At 35.2% G+C, this 26,954-nt stretch overlaps 2 long non-coding RNA genes across 2 annotated transcripts; both read right to left on the bottom strand.

The window, feature by feature from the left end:
* Nucleotides 1–1,003: 1,003 nt before the first annotated feature.
* On the bottom strand, nucleotides 1,004–25,895 carry LOC146137204 (uncharacterized). The gene is made up of 3 exons (XR_014501450.1): nucleotides 25,392–25,895; nucleotides 1,239–1,307; nucleotides 1,004–1,018 (listed from the first exon to the last, which is right to left on the bottom strand). It is a non-coding gene; the product is annotated as an uncharacterized LOC146137204 (long non-coding RNA).
* Nucleotides 5,281–5,766, bottom strand: LOC146137205 (uncharacterized). The gene is made up of 3 exons (XR_014501451.1): nucleotides 5,623–5,766; nucleotides 5,444–5,560; nucleotides 5,281–5,380 (listed from the first exon to the last, which is right to left on the bottom strand). It is a non-coding gene; the product is annotated as an uncharacterized LOC146137205 (long non-coding RNA).
* Nucleotides 25,896–26,954: the final 1,059 nt, after the last annotated feature.

Below are 26,954 nucleotides of genomic sequence, written 5' to 3'. Positions count from 1 at the left end.
AATAACACTGGTAATTAACACTGAACACTGAAGTGTTAATTACCCTGATGAAGACGACCTGTATAGGACGTCTAAAGGTCGGAATAAAAATTACATTTGCCAGAAGAGTTCTACAAACTTGATATTATGCCTGGCAGCAATAGCTAATATATTAATATGAAATTATTTGAATTTTATTATTTTTTCGAATATTAATTTTTTTAATTTAAAAAATATAGACCGGTCTTAAGACGGTGGTAAATTTTTATTTGGAAATTTTTTTTATGTAAATAGGTTTATTTTGGCGTTGAAATAATCTGCCAGAAATTATTTGCTGACTAGCTTTTGGTCGAAAAAAGGCTGGTTTCCCACCACTTGGCTACATCATATAAAGCAGCAAAGTAATTGTTTACCAACAATGACAGGCCTGTAACTAAACTTGCTAATGGCGAACATTCGACTAACGTAACTTTTCGTGATAAAACAAATCCAATATTATACTTTAAACATGCCTAATGACACGTCAAAGAACGTGTCAGAAAAATTTGTTACGAAATGTTACATAAAGTCTTACATAACTTGCAAATTTCGAACATAATGACACTTTGCTTTAACAATACCTACTACCTATAGCTACAGAGTTATGCCCCTGGTCCCCGAATGACCACTCGGTAAAGAGGATCGAGGGCCACGGTTGAGAAACCCTGGTTTAAAGGGTTATGTTTGGTGATTGTGCAACTAGATTATGTGAATTGCATACACTGAACACCATATAAGAGTTAAAAAGAAACATTAATACAGTTTACTCAGCTCTTGGGTGCTGATTAGCAATTTTGCCTCAAATATGTAACAATTAGTGTTAAAAGAGGCTTATAAATCTGAATTTCAGAATGCCAAATAGAGGATTTATATTAAGTAAATCCTAAGTATACAACTTTTTTGTTGTTTAATCCGTTATATGTGTGACACAATGCATCACTTTACTCACCATTAGGTAGGTTGATGTGGACATGCTGTTGGACAGACTGTTTGGCGTTATCTGAATAAACAACAAGCTTAGAAGATTAGGATTTTAGGCAAAGTTTGATTTTATTTAAACATCAATTTGCTTTCAAACACGAATTTTGCATCCTAAGCAAATCAAAAGATGTAATACAGAACTAATAATTAATCAGTCACAATGTTTGACTTTAGCTCATACTTAAAACATTGGTTGTTATTTATCCATTTTACTTTATGGTTAAGCAACAATAATTCACCTCTAGCTTGCTGAATCACTCCTCCAGATTGATTGGAGTTTTCATTTCGGGTTTTTGACGTTCCAGCTTCTAAGTTAAAAAAATAATAATTTTCTTTAGATCAAGTTGTTCCAACCTGGGGACCATCAACCCCCAAAAATCAAATTTGTTGATTTTAGAAGGAAAAATCAGATTCTGTTTATTTTATTTGGTTAGGTTGCGCTAAAATTAATAAAATGTTTCATGAGCCACAAAGCTAATTTGGCTTTCACTGTTGAAAATTAAATGTAGAATGATCTGCATTACATCGCCAGTTTTCATACAGAGTAATTTAACAGCACTTACAAAAATCAAAGAGGTGCTTAAATGTGTTTAATTATCCAACATGATGTTTGATAATTTTGGTTTTAATAGTTTGGCCTTTGGGGGAATAAATAACGCTGAAGTCTTGTACATAAGATGCACAAAAAATTGTCAGACTGAATATTGGGAAGGCTGAAAGATCATTCGAACACCTGCTAAAAATTTATAAACTACAGTAATTTGTTATCACCAAGCTTAATGTTTATTTCTTCATTTTTTTTTACATTTTTCTGTTGTTGTTGTTAGGCATGAAAATTTTGTCAAAGTTTTGACTATTTTTACCAAGTCATAAAAATAAACGCTGTAGTTATAAGCGTGTAACAAATGTAAGCATTGCATCACATAAAACTGCTAAATAATTTTTGCAGCGTAATATTAAAACTTAACATTTGTTTTGCTTTGCGCTTCTTGCTTTATGAAATTGTTGAACTTACCGGCTCGGTGTGCTTCCAGTGCCAAACCGCCTCCTTGATCTATGCAAAAACAATGCACGTATTGGCAGGAATAAAATGGGGACGTAAATTTCACAGCGGCACATGTACATGACACTGTGGTTACTTTAGAAATGCCTTCTCAAGTCGTTTACCCCCGTAAACCATTATGTCTATATGGAGTATTTAAAACTGCTACCCAACTAAATAGGCTTATATCGACAAAAAAAAACATGAAAACAGACAAAACTGTCCGTAATCAATTCTAGATAAACACTCACTGTTCATCAAGATTCTTTAATGGAAAAGACGAAAGAAAAATCAAATTAGCACTTTTTACGTTAATATTCTCAAAAATTAAATGAGTTTTGAGCCATGTCTAACATACGGCTGTTTTGGCGACCGGAACATTATTTGTTTATTTCTATTTTAAAACATTTTTAGAAATTTATGTTTTAAGGAGGAATGTCTTTTTATTGCAGTTGTTTAATCTTCTAAATGGGCTACAGGTCACAATTTTTTAGCAACAAATACAGTGTAGCCTAATTAACTTACTTCGACTACTCTGGCCTCTGTTTCCATCTGCAACGAAAAACACAAAACGAATTTGTAAACGAAATTTTAGCAATAAGTTGAATTGAAACGACAACAAATACGCCAGTTGCAAAACCCATTTTCACCCATTTTGTCACAAACAAAATGCACCCATTTTGTCACAAACATTTGCAAAGGAAAGATGGTTATTATGACTTTTCCGTGCTTTTTGACTTAGGGTTAGCAAGACACATTAATTGCATTTCCACCACGCAACTAGTTTTGAATAAAATCCAAACTGTCAGTAAGCTAATAGAAACTATATCTTTTGTTAGTAATGATTATATGTTTTATAAAATATTGTGATATTAGAGTGTGGTTAGGAACACTATGCACAGTTCTGTAAAGTAGCTTTAAAATACATGTCAAAGCCAAAAAGGTCGAGTAAATTGACATCATCCTAAAAAGACGTAAATACGTAGCCTATTTGTATCATCATCAGTTAATGTGACAAAAAACTTATAATTGAAGCTTAAATGTTATACGGTAATGGATGACTTTGACATTTATTTTAAAGTTACGTTACAGATTCCTACATAATGTGTCCATTGGTATACATGACGGCATAGCATTTCAGCACTGATTACAAATAAGGTTTAAATAGGCCTATATTTATGTCACATAAAGTGAGATTGAGGTTCATCTCCTTATTTTATTGTATTTACATCCAATCCTGTAGCTTGATGTACGTGTGTGGTTTTTCTAGACTTCAGGCAAAATAGGATTTTTATAGTTTGTTACGTTGTAATTAAACTAAAGTGCATTTATATTACACGTAACACGTTTTAATTAATAATCCCAGAGTCTTGTCATAATAGCCGGATAAATTTGCATCCTCTTTTTTTAAGGTTGTTGCAATTTTTTTACCCCAACGAGGGTTCATATTGTTAGGATAGTTATAACATCAACAGAAAATGAACTTGGTGGTTTCTTATCTACAATCAGTATTACTGCTTACCTATAGTAACATAGAACTCGCTTTCCGTAACCAATTTGTCGTCATGTTTAATTTTATAATGGATTCTTGTTCTCCTTTCCATACACCCATCATTCCTACTGACACAGAAATCGAAATCTTGCACACGCTTCGTCCTTTCCAATGTTTCCTTTTTTTTAGGACCGATATTAAAGTTGTCGTCCTTTATGTTTTGGTCCATTTTTAGGGTGTCCAGCTCTATTTGCATTTGCTCTTGGGAGTTTCTGTGTATCAAAAAAATATATGCAACACCACTTATTAAAGACAAAACGGTGTAACTTCTTTTATGTTAAACCGAATGATTCTACAAAATAATTTTTAAAAGATATTATTTTAAAGGCAACGATTAAACTTATAAAATGTCAGACTTTTTTCGTATTGCACGTTCGTTAAACAGTAAACGTAGTTTCAGTTTTACAATAAACATAAGAAAGTGAAATGAGTAAGCAAATAAATCAATTGTTGTCCAATTTCTGAAGAATGTAAATAAAAAATGAAATTCGTTCATATAATCATAAAGAGCTGGCAAGTAAAGCAAGGGTGTGCATTGCAAATTAGCCGAATGAGGCGCGCAAAATGGAAATAAGTGCCTGGCTGCTCGCGAAAGGATTTAGTTTTAGATCCAATGCTCTCACGAGCATAGTTTTATGGACCATTTTAATAAGACATGTTAATCGCACAATCAATTTGTTTTCCCTGCAAATCTACCGAGAGTAACAGTACTAATACTTTTTGACACGTCGTCGTCGTTCACTTAAAATTAATTTAGTATAGCGCCTGGCAAGTGCTGTGGCAGTAATATTGGCATTTGTTTAACGTACAGTACATGGGTGTAGTGATGTTTTCCTACAAACTACAAGGAACACGAAATCGATTAGCATTGACTAATGAACACCTGGAAAATGGACTCTAGTTTGCCAGCTCATAAGGTAAGGTGATTTGGATCGATGATAAATGCGTTGGATTTGCGGTCTGATCTGCATAACGCATATTCTGCTCGTCGGTTTAAAGGTTGCACACCCCTATGTAAAGCGTACGATTTTACAACGTTTAGGTATTTTAGAAATAAGCACTACAAAGTTGACTTGAATAAGTACAATATCTACCGCATTTCAAAAGTTTCCATGTGGAGATTCTCATTGTCTAGTCTGGCGTCACCAACATAATCAGTAACACGCATTTTAATAATAGCATCATTTTCGCCATCATCCACTTTTTTGAAAACAACAGACTTAACCTTTGCCAACCCAAAGATTTCCTGTAAGAATTGAATAAATTTCCACCTGTAACGCAAAAAATAGAACGGTTTGGAACACCGTTATTTCATTAAAAAATTATGATTCTTTTTTTGTTTCAAATTAAACACATTTGCCTTAAACTAAACCACTTTTGTGTATGATTAATGTTATATTAAATTCTAACATCCTGAAGATGTGAAACAACATAAAATAAAATACAATATACATTGTTATCCGGTCGTCACACGAAACCAATCATTTAAACTTGAAAGACAAATTGCAGTTATCAGTATGATTTTGAGTATTTGTGTAAGCCAAATGTGTCTAAAATTAAGTCGGAACTTTTTTGGGATGTACGTTTAAACCGCCACTAACATTGTTCTCTAATATATTATTTAAGGTTGTTTTACTCGACTAACTAAACGAAATTGTATTTGTAGTTTTAAAAAGTGGAAAAACCTACTGTGAAAAGTGTCGTGTTTTAAAAGTTAGTCCCAGTTCCTTCCGGTGCATAATTGTCGTGAAGTACTTCCATTCAGATCCATCTTCACTTGTTTGTACCTAAGATTTTTTTAAATTATCGAAGACGTCACAACTGCTTCTTTAAAATGTATTGACATGTACCTCAACATTAGCGGCTTGACTGCCATCTGTGACGAAACAAGTTTGTAGAGTTATTTGAATTGGTGTTTTGAATTGCTGGTTGGACGGCTCACAGGTCAAAATCGGAGTTATTGAATCCTTTTTTAAATCATTTATTTGGATTTGAAATTAAAAAATGAAATGCTACGTTAACCACTTACAGATCCATCTGTGTCTCCATAGCGGGAAGTAAGTTTTATCTTAACTTGATGATCCAAAGCACCTTTTGGTATGTTCACTACACATCCCCAAAGATTGAGTATTTTTCCTTCCTTTCCAACTAATGATGAAATCTCATGGCGGACATCTTGCTAAACACGTTTTGAAGAAAACAAAACATCACATTTTTTAAGAGGTTTTAAGGTTTAAGATATTTTAGGAGCCATTTTTTAGAGAAAAACGCATTAATAGCTAATAAATGTATCCATGGCAACTTTGATCATAGTTCCCTGGATGTCAACCACACAAAAATAGTTGGTGTTTATATTAATGGTGCGAATGTTTGTTTTTCTACAACTTTTAGACGTATAAAACAAACACACACCACTCTAAAATACACAACTTGGCGCAACCCCCACAATATTTTCGTATAAAAAAATATTAACAGTTACAAAGTAAACTAGACTGCGTTGCGGTTGTCGTATATTTGTCGAGGGGGTATTTTTCAGGGACTTATTTTTAAGGGTGGTTTGACAAAGTTGTTGGGCCATAACTTGGGTTTGTTAAAATAATTGGGTCAAACAGGGGTATTTATTAGGTTAATGCATGTAATATTATATATTAGTATATTACACTTTGGTTTGTTGGTTTTAGGGTATATATTATATTGTACTTTCCATTAACTTGTTTCTGCAAGCGAAAACAGATATGGGCCGAAACTTTCAGCCTTTTTACCATGACCTTACTGATGCGAAGGGAGCAGTTTGCTAACGGATACAATTTACGTAACTGTCTTTAGGTAAAACGAAGCATAACTACGTAAAGTTATTATGTAAAATCCAAACAAAATAATATTATTTTTAGCGCTTATTCGAATACAAATCCATTACAGTACTACGAAGTTGCCAGAACAAGTCCTGTTTACGAGATATTGCAACCGCCCAATGGGGGTATAGAGCCTAAAGCGCTAGTTTGATGACAGAAAAATTACTCTTATAACCCGCTGGAAAATAAGTCCATGTTAAAACAATGTGCTTGACAGCCTTCCCAACCAAACAATGAAAAGTAAAAAGTATTACTAGCAAAATTGAAAGATGAAGTCACAAAGCGTGAAGTCATGAAACAAGTGGCGTTTAAATGTGTTTATTTTCGTTTAAGGATATGGCAAACAATACTTAAAGGTGTTGTGGCAAAAATATAATGATTTTTAATTTAAGAATGATGTAAGTGCGCAAAAGCAACTTTAAGTTTTTCTTGTTTAGAAAAAATACGATAGAGTTAACTTCCATTTGGTCAAAAGTAAAGATTAACTTAGTATACGACCTAAGTCCAATGCTTTGATACACACGAATTTTGGATTTTAAAGATCAAAGCGATAACTAACTGAAGAAAAACGGGTCAGAATTTTGCGATTTGGAAACTTTTGGGCTACGAACTTTTAATAGTTTCTCGGTTTTTGGATTATGTTTGCTACCTATTATTAGCCGATTTGGGTTGTGTTTAATCAACAGTGTGATATGGTTGATGGAGAACTAAGTTGTGCACAGGAGTTGGGCACCATGCCAACATCTTCACAAATTGTGTTTTTGCCAACTTTAACCACAAAACTGAGAATTTTTGTGACGCTTCGCGTAAATCTGTCATTTATTTATGGCAATTGGTTAGCGCGGGGGAACTCAGCCTTTTTGCGCCAATTTTTAATGTTATTTTCGTTATGTCCATTGTCCAACACACATTTTGAAACACGATTAAAGCAATGTTTAATTTTTGCGCTTTGAGCGACATTTTGACGAGGTTTCTATGCCTTACAACTGTTAAGTCAATGCCCTCACAACATGTTTGTCAAAATCGGCTCGATGAAAACCAATATATTGAGCACGAGCAATTTTTTGTGAGCCCAACGCGTCAGGTCTCCTATATTGAAGTTTACCCAATTAAAATCAAATAACCACAATCGTTTCGCGCTTCGCGCGATTAACGGTCAACTTTTGTATTTTCATGTTGTCTTACTGATATGTCATCGAAAAATACCGAATTGCTTTTGGTATGATAATTATTTAAAATCTGCGCAAGGCACAAGGAGATTACCAAAGGAGGTCGCGGTAGAAATAAGGTTAAGAACCAATGACCAACATGAACTTTGGGTATTGCTTATTTAATAATAGCCCAAGAAGGATTGTATTGTTTTATTTTTATTTTTGGCTAACTGTAAAGCCTATATCGCGAGCCGGATATAAAGTTTATGTTGAACTCAGGTAATGATTAAGATGGAAAAAACTTTTTAGCATGACTCTAAAATTACAAGATTTTCTTGCAAAGTCTTTTTTGACATTCATAAGTAATTCGTTCAAGAAATTACAGTTATTTCACATATATATCTAAATAAACCAAGTATTTAAAAAATAACTCTTAAGCCAGGAGTGGGCAACGTGCGGCCCAGTTTTTTGGCCAAGTTGTTCGTTGTTATTTATTTTGGAACTTGGTGGAATAAGACTTAACAGAAACAGCGTGTTAGGTTACAATCAGGATGCATTGGCCCTATAGCGACCTTAATGCCTTCCGCCAAAAATTCCACGCTAAGTATATTGTCCTTTTAACTTCTAAACCAAGTAACCGTTTGCTACTTTGGTAAAGGCCCTTCAACTTCTTCCAGCTATTTTTCCCTAAAAAATATGAGTGTGCACCATGTTGGGACTTTTGCTCAATCAGTTTCCTGTTTGAAGTGCGACCGCTACACTAATGCACTTGAACTCGAATGGGAATCATCTATTACAAAACAATCTTCATTGATAAAGTTACTTGTCACGTTGTTATGATAAAAATTGTTTTGCAACATTTACACTTGTCTGGTACGGTCAAGGTGTAACAGACTTTTGCCACGCATATTGACTGAGATGGTATGTTTAACAGCAGGTTTTGAATTAATGCTGTTAATTAAATTGTACTGAGCCGATCCGTACGAGAAAGGCTTCATTGGAATTGTAGGAAAAGTTATTTCCGAATCCACAAGTAGAAAGCACTGACAAAACTGTCGTAGTTGCAGCCTAGTAGCTCATTAGTTTTTCTAGTAAAAGCTGAAAATATGAATTAGTGCTTATTCGATGTGCGGCCCTCCTGTAAGTATTACATTTCCTAACTGGCCCTTGTGTTAAAAAGGTTGCCCAACCCTGTTTAAGCGGCCACGGAATTCCGATACCCGATATTTTTGGTAAACAGCAGAGTCACCTGACCTGATGCCAAATACATCATTACTACGGTCAACGGCCAAGAAGAAAACATTGATAAAATTGAAACGTTCGAACCCGGGGGAGTCCCGGGCGGCTTCGTGACCGATTGTAACCCCGACTCGCTCGACGTCATCAGTGACGCGCGGGTCGAGTCAAAAAAAAAATCGACACCGCTTTGTTAAATTTCTGGTTCACAATGGAACGGTGTTACGTCATAGTCAGTTAAACAAGTGGTATCGCGCGTATGCATATTGTCCTAGCAACATGTCACTTATATTTGTAAGCTACCTTGCGCAGAGAATCCACATCAGCTTCATCGATGTCGCAGTCAAATGACCCCAGCTCTTGTACATTGTGGGCACAAGTTCGGAGGAAAGCGAGTCCTTGCGATCCCAACTTGTTGCCTCTCAGGTCCAACTTCATCATCTACATAAGCACAACATAATGTTAGATACAAGCACGTGTTTGGCTGCATAAAGGTTTCGATACTAAAAACATATCGTACAGTATCAGCCCGTAATATCGGTACTTTTTCGATGCTGATATAATAAAATGTTGCTGAGGCTTCCAAAGAAAATTCGCGCCGATCAAATTTCCATAAAATCACAGACTTGCAAAATACTCTAGCAAAGATAGCAATTCAGGTCAGACACAATTAACAGATTGTTTATTGTGTCTGAGCTGAATTGCTAGCTTTGCTAGAGTATTTTGCTGTTACTGCTCAGGAATTAAGGTCGACATTTACCGGCAAGGGTCAAGGTGATTTCCATTATTCACATATTCAGTGCAACAAAATCACAGACTTTTATTACGAAGGAATTTAATTGAAAAAAAAAAATATATATATAGCCAGCTAAATGTTTGGCTGCCATCAGAGCCACCGAGAGTGGCGACAGGTACGGGGTCTGCTGGTCTGCCCAGTTTATGAAACCAACTAAATCACAATAAAATAATTGGAAGTTTTACGATATATTTATCGAAATATTCCACGAATTCGTCGCAAATGTAAGAACGTGCAGTTACTGAGACGTAAACAAAGTTGGGTCATTTTGATGCCTGATAATTAATTTGTGTTGGTTTACGGGCCTATAACCGAGTTTCAAAAAAAAAAAAAAGACATTGGCTGAAGGTGCACACGATTTGTAATTTAAACAAAACACTTATAGGACATATACTTTTATCATTTTGTATGTTTTGGCCTAATTATTCATTTTTTAAATGAAGCTGGTTTGTATTGTGGCGGGATCGCGTATCAACAACATTACAATAACATTTTGTTTACCTTTTCCCTTAATGACGTAATTAACGTGTAGTGACGTCACACTTCCAACAATAGCAAATACTCTGTTTAATATTTTACCGGTCGATCCATTCGTGAGATGGCGTCAGTCAGAGATGAAGAGATTAGTTGAATGCGTCGCTATTTACTTTAACCGACACATTTTATCTTACCATAACACTGTGAACAAATAATTTGCAAATTTTTACGCATTCTAGTTTTCTCATGTAACGAGCAACTAGGATAAGTTAATAACAGGATACAAAAGTAAAAGATGCATTTCAGACCTCATCAAAACAAGAGACATTTACACATATAGCGTCGTAAACACGAAAAACTTAGAAAATGACTACAATGGCATTCTAATAATTGTTTAACTGTAGGTTAGGAAAACAAAAAGGTGGTGCCGAAATTACAGCGATTGAGTAAAACACTTAATGTGTAAAATTCAATAAAAGTAGTTGATTTTCAATAAATGTTTGGCTGCCATTAGAGCCACCAATAGGTGCGACAGGTACAGGGTCTGCTGGTCTGCCCAGTTTATGGAACCAGCCAAATCACAATAAAATAATTGGAGATTTGCGTTATATTTTACGAGATATTTGGTGAATTCGTCGCAAATGTGAGAACGTGCTATTGCTGATACGTAAACAAATGTTAGGGTCATTTTGATGCCTGACAATAATAATTAATTTAGGTTGATTTACGGGCTCATGAACAGAGTTCCAAACTAACAAAGATATTTTGGCTGAAGGTGCACACAATTCATGTTGTAAATAAAAAACAAAACTTTATTAGACGTATTATTTTCGTATTTTGTGCAATTTGGACTCGTGGTTGTATTATTTAGTTATTTAGAAGGAATTCTCGCCAACCGGACTTTGAGTAGCTTTACTTGAAAAGTATTTCTCTTATTATCATAAAATGTTTAAAACTTAAAATATAGTCAGCTGGGTTGTATTGTGGCGGGAACGCGTGGAAACAGCATTACCAAATAACAATTTGTTTCCACATAACCTTTGTCGCAGACTAGTTCGGGACACAATCCCCAAAGTACCAAAGTGGCTGCTAGGGAAAGGAATGACTTTACTTTGTCGAGCAAGACGTTTATCGGACAATACGACAATCAGTATAAGGCAAACCTACATGCACACCAAGTGCTCGCATAAAGCTACAGCTTGTTTCTAACCACGAGATTGCAAACATAGCTCAAAATGCGTCCGATTCTCTCGGTATCGGCTAGTAGCCGTTACGAACGGCGATGCCCGCGGCCAAACGCATCAGTTCGGCACAAAAGGGCTACAATCCTACAATAATTAAATTTGTTACAACCTTAGCAAGGTAATTAACATGTAGTGACGTCACACTTCCAACAACATCAACTCTTTTTTATATTTTACCGGTCGATCCATTCGTGAGATGGCGTCAGTCAGAGGTTGCAGATCGGATCCAGCGACATTTCCTTAACTGGCCCTTGTGTTAAAAAGGTTGCCCACCCCTGTTTAAGCGGCCACGGAATTCCGATACCCGATATTTTTGCCAAACAGCAGAGTCACCTGACCTGATGCCAAATACATCATTACTACGGTGGACGGCCAAGGAGGAAACATTGATAAAATTGAAACGTTCGAACCCGGGGGAGTCCCGGGCGGCTTCGTGACCGATTGTAACCCCGACTCGCTCGACGTCATCAGTGACGCGCGGGTCGAGTCCAAAAAAAAATCGACACCGCTTTGTTAAATTTCTGGTTCACAATGGAACGGTGTTACGTCATAGTCAGTTAAACAAGTGGTATCGCGCGTATGCATATTGTCCAAGCAACATTTCACTTATATTTGTAAGCTACCTTGCGCAGAGAATCCACATCAGCTTCATCGATGCCGCATCCACCTAACCCCAGCTGTTGTACATTGTGGGCACAAGTTCGGAGGAAAGCGAGTCCTTGCGATCCCAACTTGTTGTAGCTCAGGTCCAACATCCTCATCTACATAAACACAACATAATGTTAGATACAAGCACGTGTTTGGCTGCATTAGGGTTTCTAACTAGAAACAGATCGTACAATATCAGCCCGTAATATCGGTACTTTTTCGATGCTGATATAATAAAATGTTGCTGAGGCTTCCAAAGAAAATTCGCGCCGATCAAATTTCCATAAAATCACAGACTTGCAAAATACTCTAGCAAAGATAGCAATTCAGGTTAGACGCAATTAACAGATTGTTTATTGTGTCTGAGCTGAATTGCTAGCTTTGCTAGAGTATTTTGCTGTTACTGCTCAGGAATTAAGGTCGACATTTACCGGCAAGGGTCAAGGTGATTTCCATTATTCACATATTCAGTGCAACAAAATCACAGACTTTTATTACGAAGGAATTTAATTGAAAAAAAAAAATATATATATATAGCCAGCTAAATGTTTGGCTGCCATCAGAGCCACCGAGAGTGGCGACAGGTACGGGGTCTGCTGGTCTGCCCAGTTTATGAAACCAACTAAATCACAATAAAATAATTGGAAGTTTTACGATATATTTATCGAAATATTCCACGAATTCGTCGCAAATGTAAGAACGTGCAGTTACTGAGACGTAAACAAAGTTGGGTCATTTTGATGCCTGATAATTAATTTGTGTTGGTTAACGGGCCTATAACCGAGTTTCAAAAAAAAAAAAAGACATTGGCTGAAGGTGCACACGATTTGTAATTTAAACAAAACACTTATAGGACATATACTTTTATCATTTTGTATGTTTTGGCTTAATTATTCATTTTTTAAATGAATCTGGTTTGTATTGTGGCGGGATCGCGTATCAACAACATTACAATAACATTTTGTTTACCTTTTCCCTTAATGACGTAATTAACATGTAGTGACGTCACACTTCCAACAATAGCAAATACTCTGTTTAATATTTTACCGGTCGATCCATTCGTGAGATGGCGTCAGTCAGAGGTTGCAGATCGGATTCAGCGATTTCGCAATTCCCCAACCACAGCTGGTTTATGTTGCTTACACTTGTTGCCAGGCAACTCAACCCACGTGACCCCAACTTGTTTCCACCCAGGTTCAAAAGCTCCATCTATAAAACAAGAAAGTTGAGTTATTACACACTCGCCCTCTACAGATGCTCCATGTTGTCTGAAAATAACCACGACATTTTGAGTTGATGACGTCATGATTGTTTCCCCTTAATTGGTGGAAATAAAGAAATTTATTAAATGCGTCTCTGCTTACTTATAACCGACACATTCTATCTAACCATAAAATTGTGAACAAATATGCTTATTTTTACGCATTCCAGTTTTTCCAAGTAACAAGCCACTAGGATAAGTAATATACAAAAAAAAGACACAAAAGTAAAACATGCATTTTTGAACCTTAATGAAAACAAGAAACATTGTACACATATAGCGTCGTAAACATAAAAAACCTGAAAATGACTGCAATGGCATTCTAAGAATTGTTTAATTGTAGGTTGGGAAAACAGAAAGGTGGTGCCGAAATTCCAGCATTTAAATAAAACATTAAATGTTTGGCTTCCATCAGAGCCACCGAGAGTGGCGACAGGTACGGGGTCTGTTGGTCTGCCAAGTATATGAACCCCAATTAAATCACAACAAAATAGTTCGAGGTTTAAGTTATATTTTACGATTCTGTATGTTTTGGATTGATTTTTTTATCTATTAAATTGAACGCCAGCTGGTTTATATTGCTGCGGGAACGCGTAGGAAAAACATTCACATAACATTGTGTTTTCCATTCCCCTAATGACGTAATTAACGTGTAGTGACGTCACACTTCCAACAACCGTAAATACTCTGTTTAATATTTTACCGGTCGATCCATTCGTGAGATGGCGTCAGTCAGAGGTTGCAGATCGGATCCAGCGATTTCGCAATTCCCCAACACCAGCTTGTTTATGTTGCTTACACCTGTTGCCACGCAACTCAACCCACGTGACCCCAACTCGTTGTAACTCAGGTCCAAAGCCTCCATCTATAAAACAAGAAAGTTGAGTTATTGCACACTCGCCCTCTACCGTGCGCCACCTTGTTTTAACCACGACATTTTGAGTTGATGACGTCATGATTTTTTCCCCTTAATTGATGGAAATGAAGAGATTAGTTGAATGCGTCGCTATTTACTTTAACCGACACATTTTATCTTACCATAACACTGTGAACAAATAATTTGCAAATTTTAACGCATTCTAGTTTTCTCATGTAACGAGCAACTAGGATAAGTTAATAACAGGATACAAAAGTAAAAGATGCATTTCAGACCTCATCAAAACAAGAGACATTTACAAATATAGCGTCGTAAACACGAAAAACTTAGAAAATGACTACAATGGCATTCTAATAAATGTTTAACTGTAGGTTGGGAAAACAGAAAGGTAGTGCCGAAATTACAGCGATTGAGTAAAACACTTAATGTGTAAAATTCAATAAAAGTAGTTGATTTTCAATAAATGTTTGGCTGCCATTAGAGCCACCAATAGGTGCGACAGGTACAGGGTCTGCTGGTCTGCCCAGTTTATGGAACCAGCCAAATCACAATGAAATAATTGGAGATTTGCGTTATATTTTACGAGATATTTGGTGAATTCGTCGCAAATGTAAGAACGTGCTATTGCTGATACGTAAACAAATGTTAGGGGCATTTTGATGCCTGAAAATAGTAATTAATTTGTGTTGATTTACGGGCTCATGAACAGAGTTCCAAACTAACAAAGATATTTTGGCTGAAGGTGCACACAATTCATGTTGTAAATAAAAAACAAAACTTTATTAGACGTATTATTTTCGTATTTTGTGCAATTTGGACTCGTGGTTGTATTATTTAGTTATTTAGAAGGAATTCTCGCCAACCGGACTTTGAGTACCTTTACTTGAAAAGTATTTCTCTTATTATCATAAAATGTTTAAAACTTAAAATATGGTCAGCTGGGTTGTATTGTGGCGGGAACGCGTGGAAACAGCATTACCAAATAACAATTTGTTTCCACATAACCTTTGTCGCAGACTAGTTCGGGACACAATCCCAAAGTACCACAGTGGCTGCTAGGGAAAGGAATGACTTTACTTTCTCGGGCAAGACGTTTATTTGACAGAACGACAATCAGTATAAGGCAAATAACCATGCACACCAAGTGCTCGCATAACGCTACAGCTTGTTTCTAACCACGAGTTTGCAAACATAGCTCAAAATGCGTCCGATTCTCTCGGTATCGGCTAGTAGCCGTTACGAACGGCGATGCCCGCGGCCAAACGCATCAGTTCGGCACAAAAGGGCTACAATCCTACAATAATTAAATTTGTTACAACCTTAGCAAGGTAATTAACATGTAGTGACGTCACACTTCCAACAACATCAACTCTTTTTTATATTTTACCGGTCGATCCATTCGTGAGATGGCGTCAGTCAGAGGTTGCAGATCGGATCCAGCGATTTCGCATTCATCCAACCTCAGCTCGTTTATGTTGCTTACACTTGTTGCCAGGCAACTCAACCCACGTGACCCCAACTTGTTCCAACTCAGGTTCAAATACTCCATCTATAAAACAAGAAAGTTGAGTTATTACACACTCGCCCTCTACCGATGCGGCACGTTGTATGAAAATAACCACGACATTTTGAGTTGATGACGTTGCGTACAAAAGTAAAACATGCATTTTTGGATTTTACTTAGAACATGAGACATTTTACACATATAGCGTCGTAAACATAAAAAAATTGAAAATGACTGCAAACGGCATACTAATAATTGTTTAATTGTAGGTTGGGAAAACAAAAAAGTGGTGCCGAAATTCCAACGATTGAACAAAACACTTAAAAAAATTCATTATTAATAGTTGATTTCCAAGTAAATGGTTTGGCTGCCATCAGGGCGGCCGAGAGTGGCGACAGGTACGGGGTCTGCTGGTCAGCCCAGTTTATGGAACCAACTAAATCACAATAAATAATTGGGGGTTTACGTTATATTTTACGATTCTGTAGTTTTTGATTATTTTTTTACCTATTGAAATAAACGCCAGCTGGTTTATATTGCTGCGGAAACGCGTAGGAAAAACATTTCAATAAGAATGTGACGTCACACTTCCAACAACAGCAACCGTTGTTTTAATGCAAGAACGACGTTTTGAGTTGATGAGATATTTGCTATAAGCTTCGCTATCCACTTTTGCAATAGTGTAGAAACGCATGGATTGATCATTTTTACGAAATGGTACGTTTGGTATTGTACCTTTGGGCTCAAGTATTCCCTCAAAAAAATATGCTATTACGTAGTAGTACTTGGAAACTTTCATTTCTAACAATTGTGCTAATGAATGGCAGTTTGCATTTAACAGTAGGACAGATGCAGCAAACAATAGGTCCCGGACACCTGCTGTATTTGAAGAGATAATAAGTTAAAACAACTGCCTTAAATTCGTTTGTTATACAGGCTGCCATAAAGCGAGCGTAAGAAAACCACGAATATTCTATTGCAGTAATAACCAACTAAACTTGTAATAATTCTGCATCCGAGTGTACTATAGGAATATTACATACTCAGAATTCATTCGTGCATGACTGGCACCTAATGTGTTGGAAAAGTCGATAATTATTATTATTGACCACAAACCTTGTGATTGGTGAGCGCCATTGTATCCATCATCTATTCGTTGCGATTGACTTTTTTTATAAAAAAAATAGCAGTGAGTTTGCTAAGCTTAACAGTGAGCTTGCTAAACCGCATTTTCACGTAAGTACTTTATGACCTATTTAATCGGATCCATTAGTAGTTCATTCACAATTAAAGATATTTGCTATAAGCTTCGCTATCCACTTTTGCAATAGTGTAGAAACGCATAGAATGATCATTATTACGAAGTGGTACGTTTGGTGTACCTTTGGGCTCAAGTATTCCCTCAAAAAAACACGGTATTACGTAGTAATTAGTAGGCAGTTTGAACTCAACAGCGAGCCAGATGCAGCAACTAGGTCCCGGACCCCTGTTGTATTTGAAACAGATAAGTTAAAACAACTGCCCTAAAGTGAGCGTTAGAAAACCACGAATATTCCATTACAGCAGTAACCAAATAAACTGGCAGTAATTCTGCATCCGAGTCTATTATGACGGCCGCAATATTACGTCATTGGAATTTATTCATGCGTGACCTCACCTAATAGTTATAAAAATCTATAATTATTATTATTAACTACAAACCTTGTGATTGGTGAGCGCCATTGTATCCATAAACATTTCTAAACCGTTGCCAGTAAATGTGACTGAGCCCCACACCCCGATGCTGATGACCAACTCCCTTTGTGTTGCTCGAAGCACGTGACAGAGACTTGACACTTCACTGGGAACGATCGTTCCACTCTCTATACGAAGCTTTCCAGGGAGGGAATCAGCCAGAGACCTGGTGATGTCTTCATCATTGGATTCCTGTGCTAAACTGCAAAGCTTAAACAATTGGGAGTTAAATCTGTAATCATCACATGTTGAAAGTTGGGACCCAAGCGAAGTGATTAGTTTTTCAAGCAAACTTTTCTTGATGGCAAAATCAGCAGAAGAGATTTTAAATATGGGCTTTAGCTTACGATGGATTTCCGTGTTCAGCAACCCGAAAAGAAATCGTAGAACCATCTCCCACTCATCACTTTCCATGCTTTGAAGCTGTTTCGAAAAAGTGTCTAGGTCTGTATCAAACATCAGATGGAGTGCTGCAAAAAATTCATGCCAAAGGAGGTGGATAAAGAAGAAAACTTTGTCCCCCTCCAGTATTTCAAGATCGGGGTCTGTGGAAGAAACTTGCATATTGATTTGCATGTGGAGAAAATCCTCCAACACAGTAAAATCAAGTCCTACTTGGACAAGCTCTTTGTTGTCAAATTGAAACTTGCCATTGAGCATTCCGTTCAAAGCCAAGTTTGAAAGTTTATGTAAAAAATCAAGATGATATTTTAACTTATCTGAGCGAATACGGGTGGCAACAAACTCAGTAAAAACATCAGTAAGAGTGAATGAGCTATCATTTCCGCAATATTTCATGATATAAGGTGCAATAGTTTTGGCAAATATTGGAATAAAACACAAAGCATTAGCTGATGGGTTTTGTTCGAGTAACTTTTTAATCTTGTCATAATCCTTTTGGTTTGGATAAATCTTTCTGAAGTACCAATCTTGAGATCTTTCATTAAAACCAATTACCCGTACTGGAAAGTGGGGCTTGCAACTTGGGTGTAGCTTGTGATAAGCCCCCGGTCGTGAAGCAAGCAGCTTGTGAGCATTTGGAAGAATGTCGCCTCGTAGAAGGTTTTGGAGAATGACAAGTGGCTTAGCGCTATCGTACAAACCAATCACTGGAGCATGCAATGAAAGGCATTTAAACCTACATTTGTCCATACCATCCATTACAATATATACGTTATTGGATTTAGAAATTCTGGCCAAAAGTTCATTCTGTAAACCTGCCTGACACTTCCAGTTCAGATTGGAAATTCTGGTTGAGGTTGTAAGAAATTCAAGAACACTCATAACCTTGTCATTATCTAATTCCTTAAGATATAGAAATGCCAAATACGAACTATCGTGAGCAGTTATTGCATCTCTGACATGCTTTTTTAATATGTCTATACTATGCTTGAAATACTGCTTAGCAAATGTAGTTTTGCCAATTCCAGCGGAACCAATCAAAGTAATAATGTTGCCATACCTTTTAACATGATCGTCAATCGCAGCTTTGTTGCTGAATTTCTTACATTTCGCCACTTCAGCTGCATTTTCCTTTGCAGTAGCACCCAGTTTATCCACTGTAACCCTGGTAGAGTTTGATGTTTTGCTGGGAATCAATCCTTTTGCACCAAACATCTCCGGTGTTGATTGACGCTCCACTATGGCCTCAAGTTCACACAGATCAGTCGGCAGAGTTCCAATGATCTTCTCAGCATATTCGTTCAGGGCTTCTCTTAAGGCTGCATCTGGAAACACAAAATAACATTATCTGTAAAACTGTTTTTAAACAAAAACCAGTAAATGTATAAAAGCAAGTTTTAAACAATACTCGTTTACTGCATGGAATGTTTGTACAAATATGCCACAGCCCGCAATATTATGAATAATATGAATATGCTAAAACACTGTGATTTGAACCAGGGGTATATCTATTGAGCTCAGGCAAACACAAACCGACCAGATGCCATTAGTTGTTGGCACAAATCACCATTATGTTTGTCATTCAACACTCTATTGACCTAACGTCACTTCCAATAAATCACAGCTAGCAATCCTGGGAAAGACACAGAACACGGCTTCATTGTTACAATCTTAAAATTATTTTATTGTTGCAATTTAAAATCATTTTAATGCTGTTTATTTCACAATTATCGCTATTTTGTTTTATTTTAAAAGTAACAATTCACACGCCTGTCTTCTGTTTACCAGTATAGTAATGTTGCAAAATGGATAGTATATATATGCCTAGGTATGCCAGCAGTTATATGTTGTGACACAGTGAATAAAAAACACTTTTGGTTTCCATAACTCGCTTAGCCTGAATATTCCGTCATGTATCTGTCTTTTCTTTTGCAAACGTATCCACTTACACCGGTATTGTAATGTAAAAAATGGAAAGTATAAATGCCTGGTGACGCCAGCATTAATATGTCATGACACAGTTAACTAAAATTCAATTTGGTTTATATAAAGCATAATTACAGTAATACCATAAAACAATGAAGTTAAAGTGCCAATAATTGTGATGCTTTTACATAATTATAAGTAACATTATTTAACAGTAAGGGTTTGCAAAATGTCGAAGCATATGCTCATTATATTAAACTGTGAAATAAAACCTCAATGTCTACATCCACTCGATGCTTTCCACAATCAAATGCATTAAACAGTAAAGTATCTATGACTCACCGGCCTCTGCAATGGAGCGTTCATCAGGTTTGTCAACAGCTAGAAATATACAATATCAAGGTTTATAAAACATCATTAACCTTACACAAACATTACAGACCACTCTTATGTGTTTACAAATGGCAGTGAACGTGTTTTCACTTGTTTTACTTCTTTAAGTTAATACCAAATACGATTATTAATCAACGTATAAATGCACTTAGTTTCGAAAGATTTTTAAAAAACAAAATCAGAAATTTTCTAAAAATACTAACAAGTCAGTCATTTTATTTTAAATCAGTCATTGCAAAGCTTGGTCTTCCAAAAGTATTTTTTTATATTAGGCTCTGTTTTGTACTGACCAAGCGAACCTTAATACATTTATTAAGATGATTTATGGTTTTTCGTTTTAGAAATGCGCTACTATTACTTGGGAAATAACTACGCTGAATTTTGGCCCAAAATTGACCGAGAGTAACTCTGCACCAAACTTGCGTTTTACGAGTTTCTTTTGCAAGTTAAGGCCCTTTAAGAAAATTGCGAAGCAACTGGCACTATAGGCTACACCGGTGTTCGGCTTTTTTTTTTGTCTTGTCCCAAAGTATGCTTTTTAGAGGCCCACCCATAAAACCACTACAAAAACAGTGGATATGTGACGCATATGGCACAGTAAATGATTTCGAGCAATCGAACCATTTATAGTAAAGTTTAACAGAAATTGAACCGTAAGTTATTAGTCACACAACGCAAGAAATCACAAAATGTCGCATTTTGGCTAAATAGATTTTACTATAACACTTATAAAAGTGCATAAAAATCCTTACATTTGACTTGGCAAGTAAAGCCGTATGGTTGGAGTAATTTAAGATATTTGTTGTTCTTGAGGTAACCGGAGGTAATTTCACCAAACGCAAAAATTTACATAAAAAGTTTGCACGAAACACATAGAAAGGAATACATTACGTTAATCTTCCTTTAAAATTTAAATAAATGTTACTCATGATACATTCAATGAAACGTATGTACACACATATGTGTGTTACAATTGGAGTCCAGCCCTTCTGAAGCTGCTTTTTGACCAACGATTACGGCTTACATATAATAGTACAACAAAAGCCATTGCAGACTCTTCACCAAATCTGTCGATCAAATGAAGCAGAGCTAGAAAAACAACTGGCCTGCAGTGAGGTTTGAACTCACGACTTTCGGTCAAGCCGGGACCGTCGCTCTATCAACTGAGCTAAAAAAAATAATATTCAAAAAAATATTAATATTCAATATTAATTCTCGCAATAAAAATCAAATTAAAATGATCATATTAATATCGGATTTTGCCGAATTAAACCCTTACTCCCCAACAAAATTTCAAATTTATAGCAAGCGAGGCATCATTGAAACGGTTAAAAAAAAATTAGTTTCAACCTGGGATGAACATTTTAATTTGATATTTATGGCAAATATTAATATTGAATTATTTGAATTTTGTTATTTTTTCGAATATTAATTTTTTTTAACTTTAAAAAATATTGACCGGTCTTGAGACAGTGGTAAAAGTTTTTTTGGAAAAATTATACGTAAATAGGTTTATTTTGGCGTTGAAATATCTGTCAGAAAATTATTTGCTGACCAGCTTTTGGTCGAAAAAACGCTGGCTTCCCACCACTTGGCTACATCATATAAAGCAGCAAAGTAATTGTTTACCAACAATGACAGGCCTGTAACTAAACTTGCTAATGGCGAACATTCGACTAACGTAACTTTTCGTGATAAAACAAATCCAATATTATACTTTAAACATGCCTAATGACGCGTCAAAGAACGTGTCAGAAAAATTTGTTACAAAATGTTACAAAAAGTCTTACATAACTTGCAAATTTCGAACATAATGACACTTTGCTTTAACAATACCTACTACCTATAGCTACAGAGTTATGCCCCTGGTCCCCCAATGACCCCTCGGTAAAGAGGATCGAAGGCCACGGTTGAGAAACCCTGGTTTAAAGGGTTATGTTTGGTGATTGTGCAATTAGATTATGTGAATTGCATACACTGAACACCATATAAGAGTTAACAGAAACATTAATACAGTTTACTCAGCTCTTGGGTGTTGATTAGCAATTTTTGCCTCAAATATGTAACAATTAGTGTTAAAAGAGGCTTATAAATCTGAATTTCAGAATGCCAAATAGAGGATTAATATTAAGTAAATCCTAAGTATACAACTTTTTTGTTGTTTAATCCGTTATATTTGTGACACAATGCATCACTTTACTCACCATTAGGTAGGTTGATGTGGACATGCTGTTGCAAGGACTGTTTGGCGTTATCTGAATAAACAACAAGCTTAGAAAATTAGGATTTTAGGCAAAGTTTGATTTTATTTAAACATCAATTTGCTTTCAAACACGAATTTTGCATCCTAAGCAAATCAAAAGATGTAATACAGAACTAATAATTAATCAGTCACGATGTTTGACTTTAGCTCATACTTAAAACATTGGTTGTTATTTATCCATTTTACTTTATGGTTAAGCAACAATAATTCACCTCCAGCCTGGAAAGCCACTCCTCCAGATTGATTGGAGTTTTCATTTCGGGTTTTTGACGTTCCAGCTTCTAAGTTAAAAAAATAATAATTTTCTTTAGATCAAGTTGTTCCAACCTGGGGATCATCAACCCCCAAAGGGCAAATTTGTTGATTTTAGAAGGAAAAATCAGATTCTGTTTATTTTATTAGGTTAGTTGCGCTAAAATTAATAAAATGTTTCATGAGCCACAAAGCTAATGTGGCTTTCACTGTTGAAAATTAAATGTAGAATGATCTGCATTACGGAGCCATTTTTTTTCAGAATAATTTAACAGCACTTAGACAAATCAAAGAGGTGCTTAAATGTTTTAATTAGCCAAAATGTTGTTTGATAACTTTGGTTTTAATAATTTGGCCTTTTTTGGGGGAATAAATAACGCTGAAGTCTTGTACATAAGATGCACCAAAAATTGTCAGACTGAATATTGGGAAGGCTGAAAGATCATTCGAACACCTGCTAAAAATTTATAAACTACAGTAATTTGTTATCACCAAGCTTAATGTTTATTTTTTTTTTTTTTACATTTTTCCGTTGTTGTTGTTATGTATTGTTAATACAGGCATTTTTGAGAGAAACAAAAACACTTTGGAGAACAAAAATAATTACAGAAGTTCAAACAGGTCTTTACGCGTTTAACAACTTTTTTTCTCCGGTTGTCAAGCCTTAATGGTAAAAATAAACAATATGTGAGACAACAGGTGTGGGTATTACCCTGGTTAAACAAAACTTGACTGAAATTTTTGTAATCGAACAAAAAATAAGAAATTAGCATAAATAAGTTTGAATTTAATTGATATGATCCACTTCTTACGCATCCATATGTTTTTACAAATGTTGGATAATTTTTGTCCAGAAATAATCCTAATAAATCTAACCATGTAAGATTACTGCGGAATGGAAAGCACCTTAAAGTTGGGAGTCAGAAACGAAAACGTCAAAACTACAAAATAAGTTTAGGTTGTGAGACAACAGGTGTGGGTAGAATAAATCAGTGGTTCCCAACCTGGGGGTGGCATATTTTTCTTATTTGCGGTAAAACAGTCGTTAAACATATCTTAAGCCACAAATCTAGGTACTTGTGCATACTTATGGCTTAAATCGGGACATTCCAGATAATAAAATACATTTTTTTCCGCCTTGGTACATGTGACCGGACTCAAAATTTCATTTGGGTCGTCTACTCTAGTTGTATATATTATTTAATTTTTTTTGGCCTTTTTTTGCCTTCTGGGCAATATTTTTTTAAATTTCAATAAATTTCAGACGCAAAACTTACATAATATGGTTCATGTAATTAGGTTTGCACTGTAATGATATTAATGCTAATTTGTTGTTTTGTTCACCTATATAAAAGTTCAGTGAAGATAATTTTGTCGCTAATGGAAAACTTACGGAAAGTGAGATAGCTTTTATTTATAAGTTGGCAAACTTGTAGCACTTTTTCTATGTTGATAATATTTGGGTCGCAGTGAAAAACGGTTGAGAAACACTGCGTTTCATTTTCAGTTTGAATTACATATCATCTGTTAATTGATATAGTTTGAGTTTTTTTTTCTCGCGTGTATTTTTTTCTTTTTTGCCATTTTCATTTATAAATTGTGATATTCATTTTCAGTTTGAATTACAGCCTTCTACCTATTTACCTTTTTTGTTTATTTACATACAATGATTTTTGCAGTAAAAAATATTTTTTTAGAAGAAATGCATGTGTATCTGTCGTTTGGTTTCACTTTACATCTCTGGTTTGCATCTTCCAGGTGTAATATGTTTGTGACATATTCCCCCAACCCAGGTGTCCTCATGGGGCATCAGAGTGTTAATGTCAAATGTGTAACAATCTTATTGTTTAACTGGTCAGTTAAAAATACCATGCATAACTATAAAGATTTTATTTACAACAACTGGTTTTATGTTAGGCACCAGCCAGTGTTTTTTTAAGGTGTTTTGGGGGACCGAAACAGGAAAATTTCTCCAGCGGTTTCCCAAATTTTGGACTTGCAACTTTTTGTTATTTAAATCAAACACTTGCGGTCTCTTAAAACTACTTAGCGGTCACCAAAACCAAACCTAACCTTAAAAAAAAACCTGGGCACCGGTAATGTATTCAGTATTACTCGGTAATTAAAACATAGCCAATAGGTAGGTATAGTGTGATTAATGCGGAAATTTATAAGTGAAAAAAAATTGTTCAACCCAAATGGCACAGAGCACCCATATGTATTTCTGAAGGTTTATTTACATAAGTAAGTAAGTAAGTAATGTTTATTTTTCCGTTTAAATTAAAATACACAAGTAAGCTATGACAAAAAACAAATTCACGCGCATAACAGCATTTTACATAACAGCATTAAACATTTTTTGGTTTCTGTAACAGTTATTTAGTAAACTATGGGGCGAAGTCCTAAACCGAAATTATCCATTTTGAAAAATTTTGGAACCAAATTGGGCTATGTCCAAAAAGGGGGCAAAAAAAAAAGGGGGGGGTCTGATAAATATGAAACCCATGTAGCATTTTCCACATAGTATGCATTGGTAACCATGAATAGTTTCATTGGCATTGCTTTTGAGTGGATATTATAAAACAGACATAAACCGTTAAAAAAACGTTTTGGCGTTTAACTCAAAACGTTGAAAATGGACATAGCCCAGTTTGGTTCTACGCCTAATTAAATCTTATTGATACAGTCAATTCAAAAGAGAGTTGAAGATCAACAATTTAAGACACATGTTAGCCAACTTCATGGCAAAATATAAATGTGCCATTGCAGACTTATAACTTACTGTCTGTTTGCGACATCCTTGGCTTTTTTGTCGGTGATGACACCACCAGGTTTTACCAAGTTACTATTCCTTGCTTAAATCTGCAAATATATATAATAGTACATTAGTAAATAAATATAGCATATTATGCGAACTAATAAAAAAAACTGTTTCAAATAAAAATAATTGACCAAATAACAAATTATTTTTATATCATAATACTTTAATAAAAAGTAATTTAATTATCTTTAAGTTATTTACAAAAACTGAACAGTGTAATTAACATTTTGTTCTACTCTGCAATAACCGCAAACAAGAACATTTTTCATATGCGCTTGTAATATCAGACAACTGCAGATTACTTATCACAGCTACAATAACCTCTTCATCCAGTTGTAACATTACTGACACATCCAAGCATGGTTGTTAACCATTAACAAAGCTAGCTTACACCACCAGCACATTTCAGTTGCTGCCTAAAAGCTGGATGCTGAGTAAAACAAACAGTAGCTGACTAGTTGTGAGACTGGAACTGTATCACACCAAGACTTGCACCATTACAACCACACTTTGGCAAACTAAGTGTAATCAATATTTCAGTAAAAAACAAATATATAATTAAGTTACGAAAATATGTGACAGAAACTTAAAATAAATGTTAAAAGTTCTCTATGTATATTTTTATTAAATCCAACAAAAAAAAAAAAAAGTAATAAAAAAAAATATATTTGCTGGACGAACAATTTTATAATTGATACAAAGCCAGGCAGCAACAGCATATCCATTAAAACTCAAAAGACAAATCTCATACTAACCTTGCTTTGGCATAATTCAGTCAACTCAAAGCATGTTGTGAACATGAGAGGTTTAGCAATATTATTTAATAAAATATAGTTTCTGTTATAATAACAATCTATCACTAATCTAAAAGAAAAGGAAGTTGTTTTTATATTATGATTGTTGGATGTGTTATTATTAAAAGATAAAACCATTTTACACAACTTGGGATATTTTTAAACAGAATTTTAAAATTTAAACTTTATTTTTTTATTTGAAATAAAAGGATCTATACTTGTATCTTTGTAGCGTTTGGTCATTGTCTTGATCTTCAATCCAAAATTTATGCTGAACAACCAAGAAATGATTATTTGTTCTATTATGAAAGTACTTTATCTTACCTACATCACAGTTTAGTAAAACCTATAAACCAAAACGTAATCCATAAGAGAGAGATAGATGTATTTATTCAAAACATCGAACAGAAATAAAACAAACAATACAAACACTCTGCTAAGAAAATCATGGTTCTGAGTTCCCAGGGGACAAAAAAGACCGGTAGTTAACCAACCTCAGTATGACAAATAATTACCTGTGTAATCAAAACACAGCAAAACTTGTGTAGGTTTATAAAAGTTATCTCTAAAAGTATTATTACTTTTAGATTTATGAATCCATTCAAGGTCAAGGCACTTCTTTAGAAAATATTTTTCATATACCCGGCATATAAAATAAAATGTTCCGCCATGACATGCTGCATGATTTAATGTAATAAGTAGAAGTAAATTGCAGAGTTGTGGATCTTTT

This window comes from Ascidiella aspersa, chromosome 7, assembly GCF_963924565.1.
Source record: "Ascidiella aspersa chromosome 7, kaAscAspe10.2, whole genome shotgun sequence".
Lineage (NCBI taxonomy): Eukaryota > Metazoa > Chordata > Ascidiacea > Phlebobranchia > Ascidiidae > Ascidiella > Ascidiella aspersa.
The sequence above is the reverse complement of the archived record's forward strand: the minus strand, read 5'-3'. Positions and strand labels throughout refer to the sequence as shown.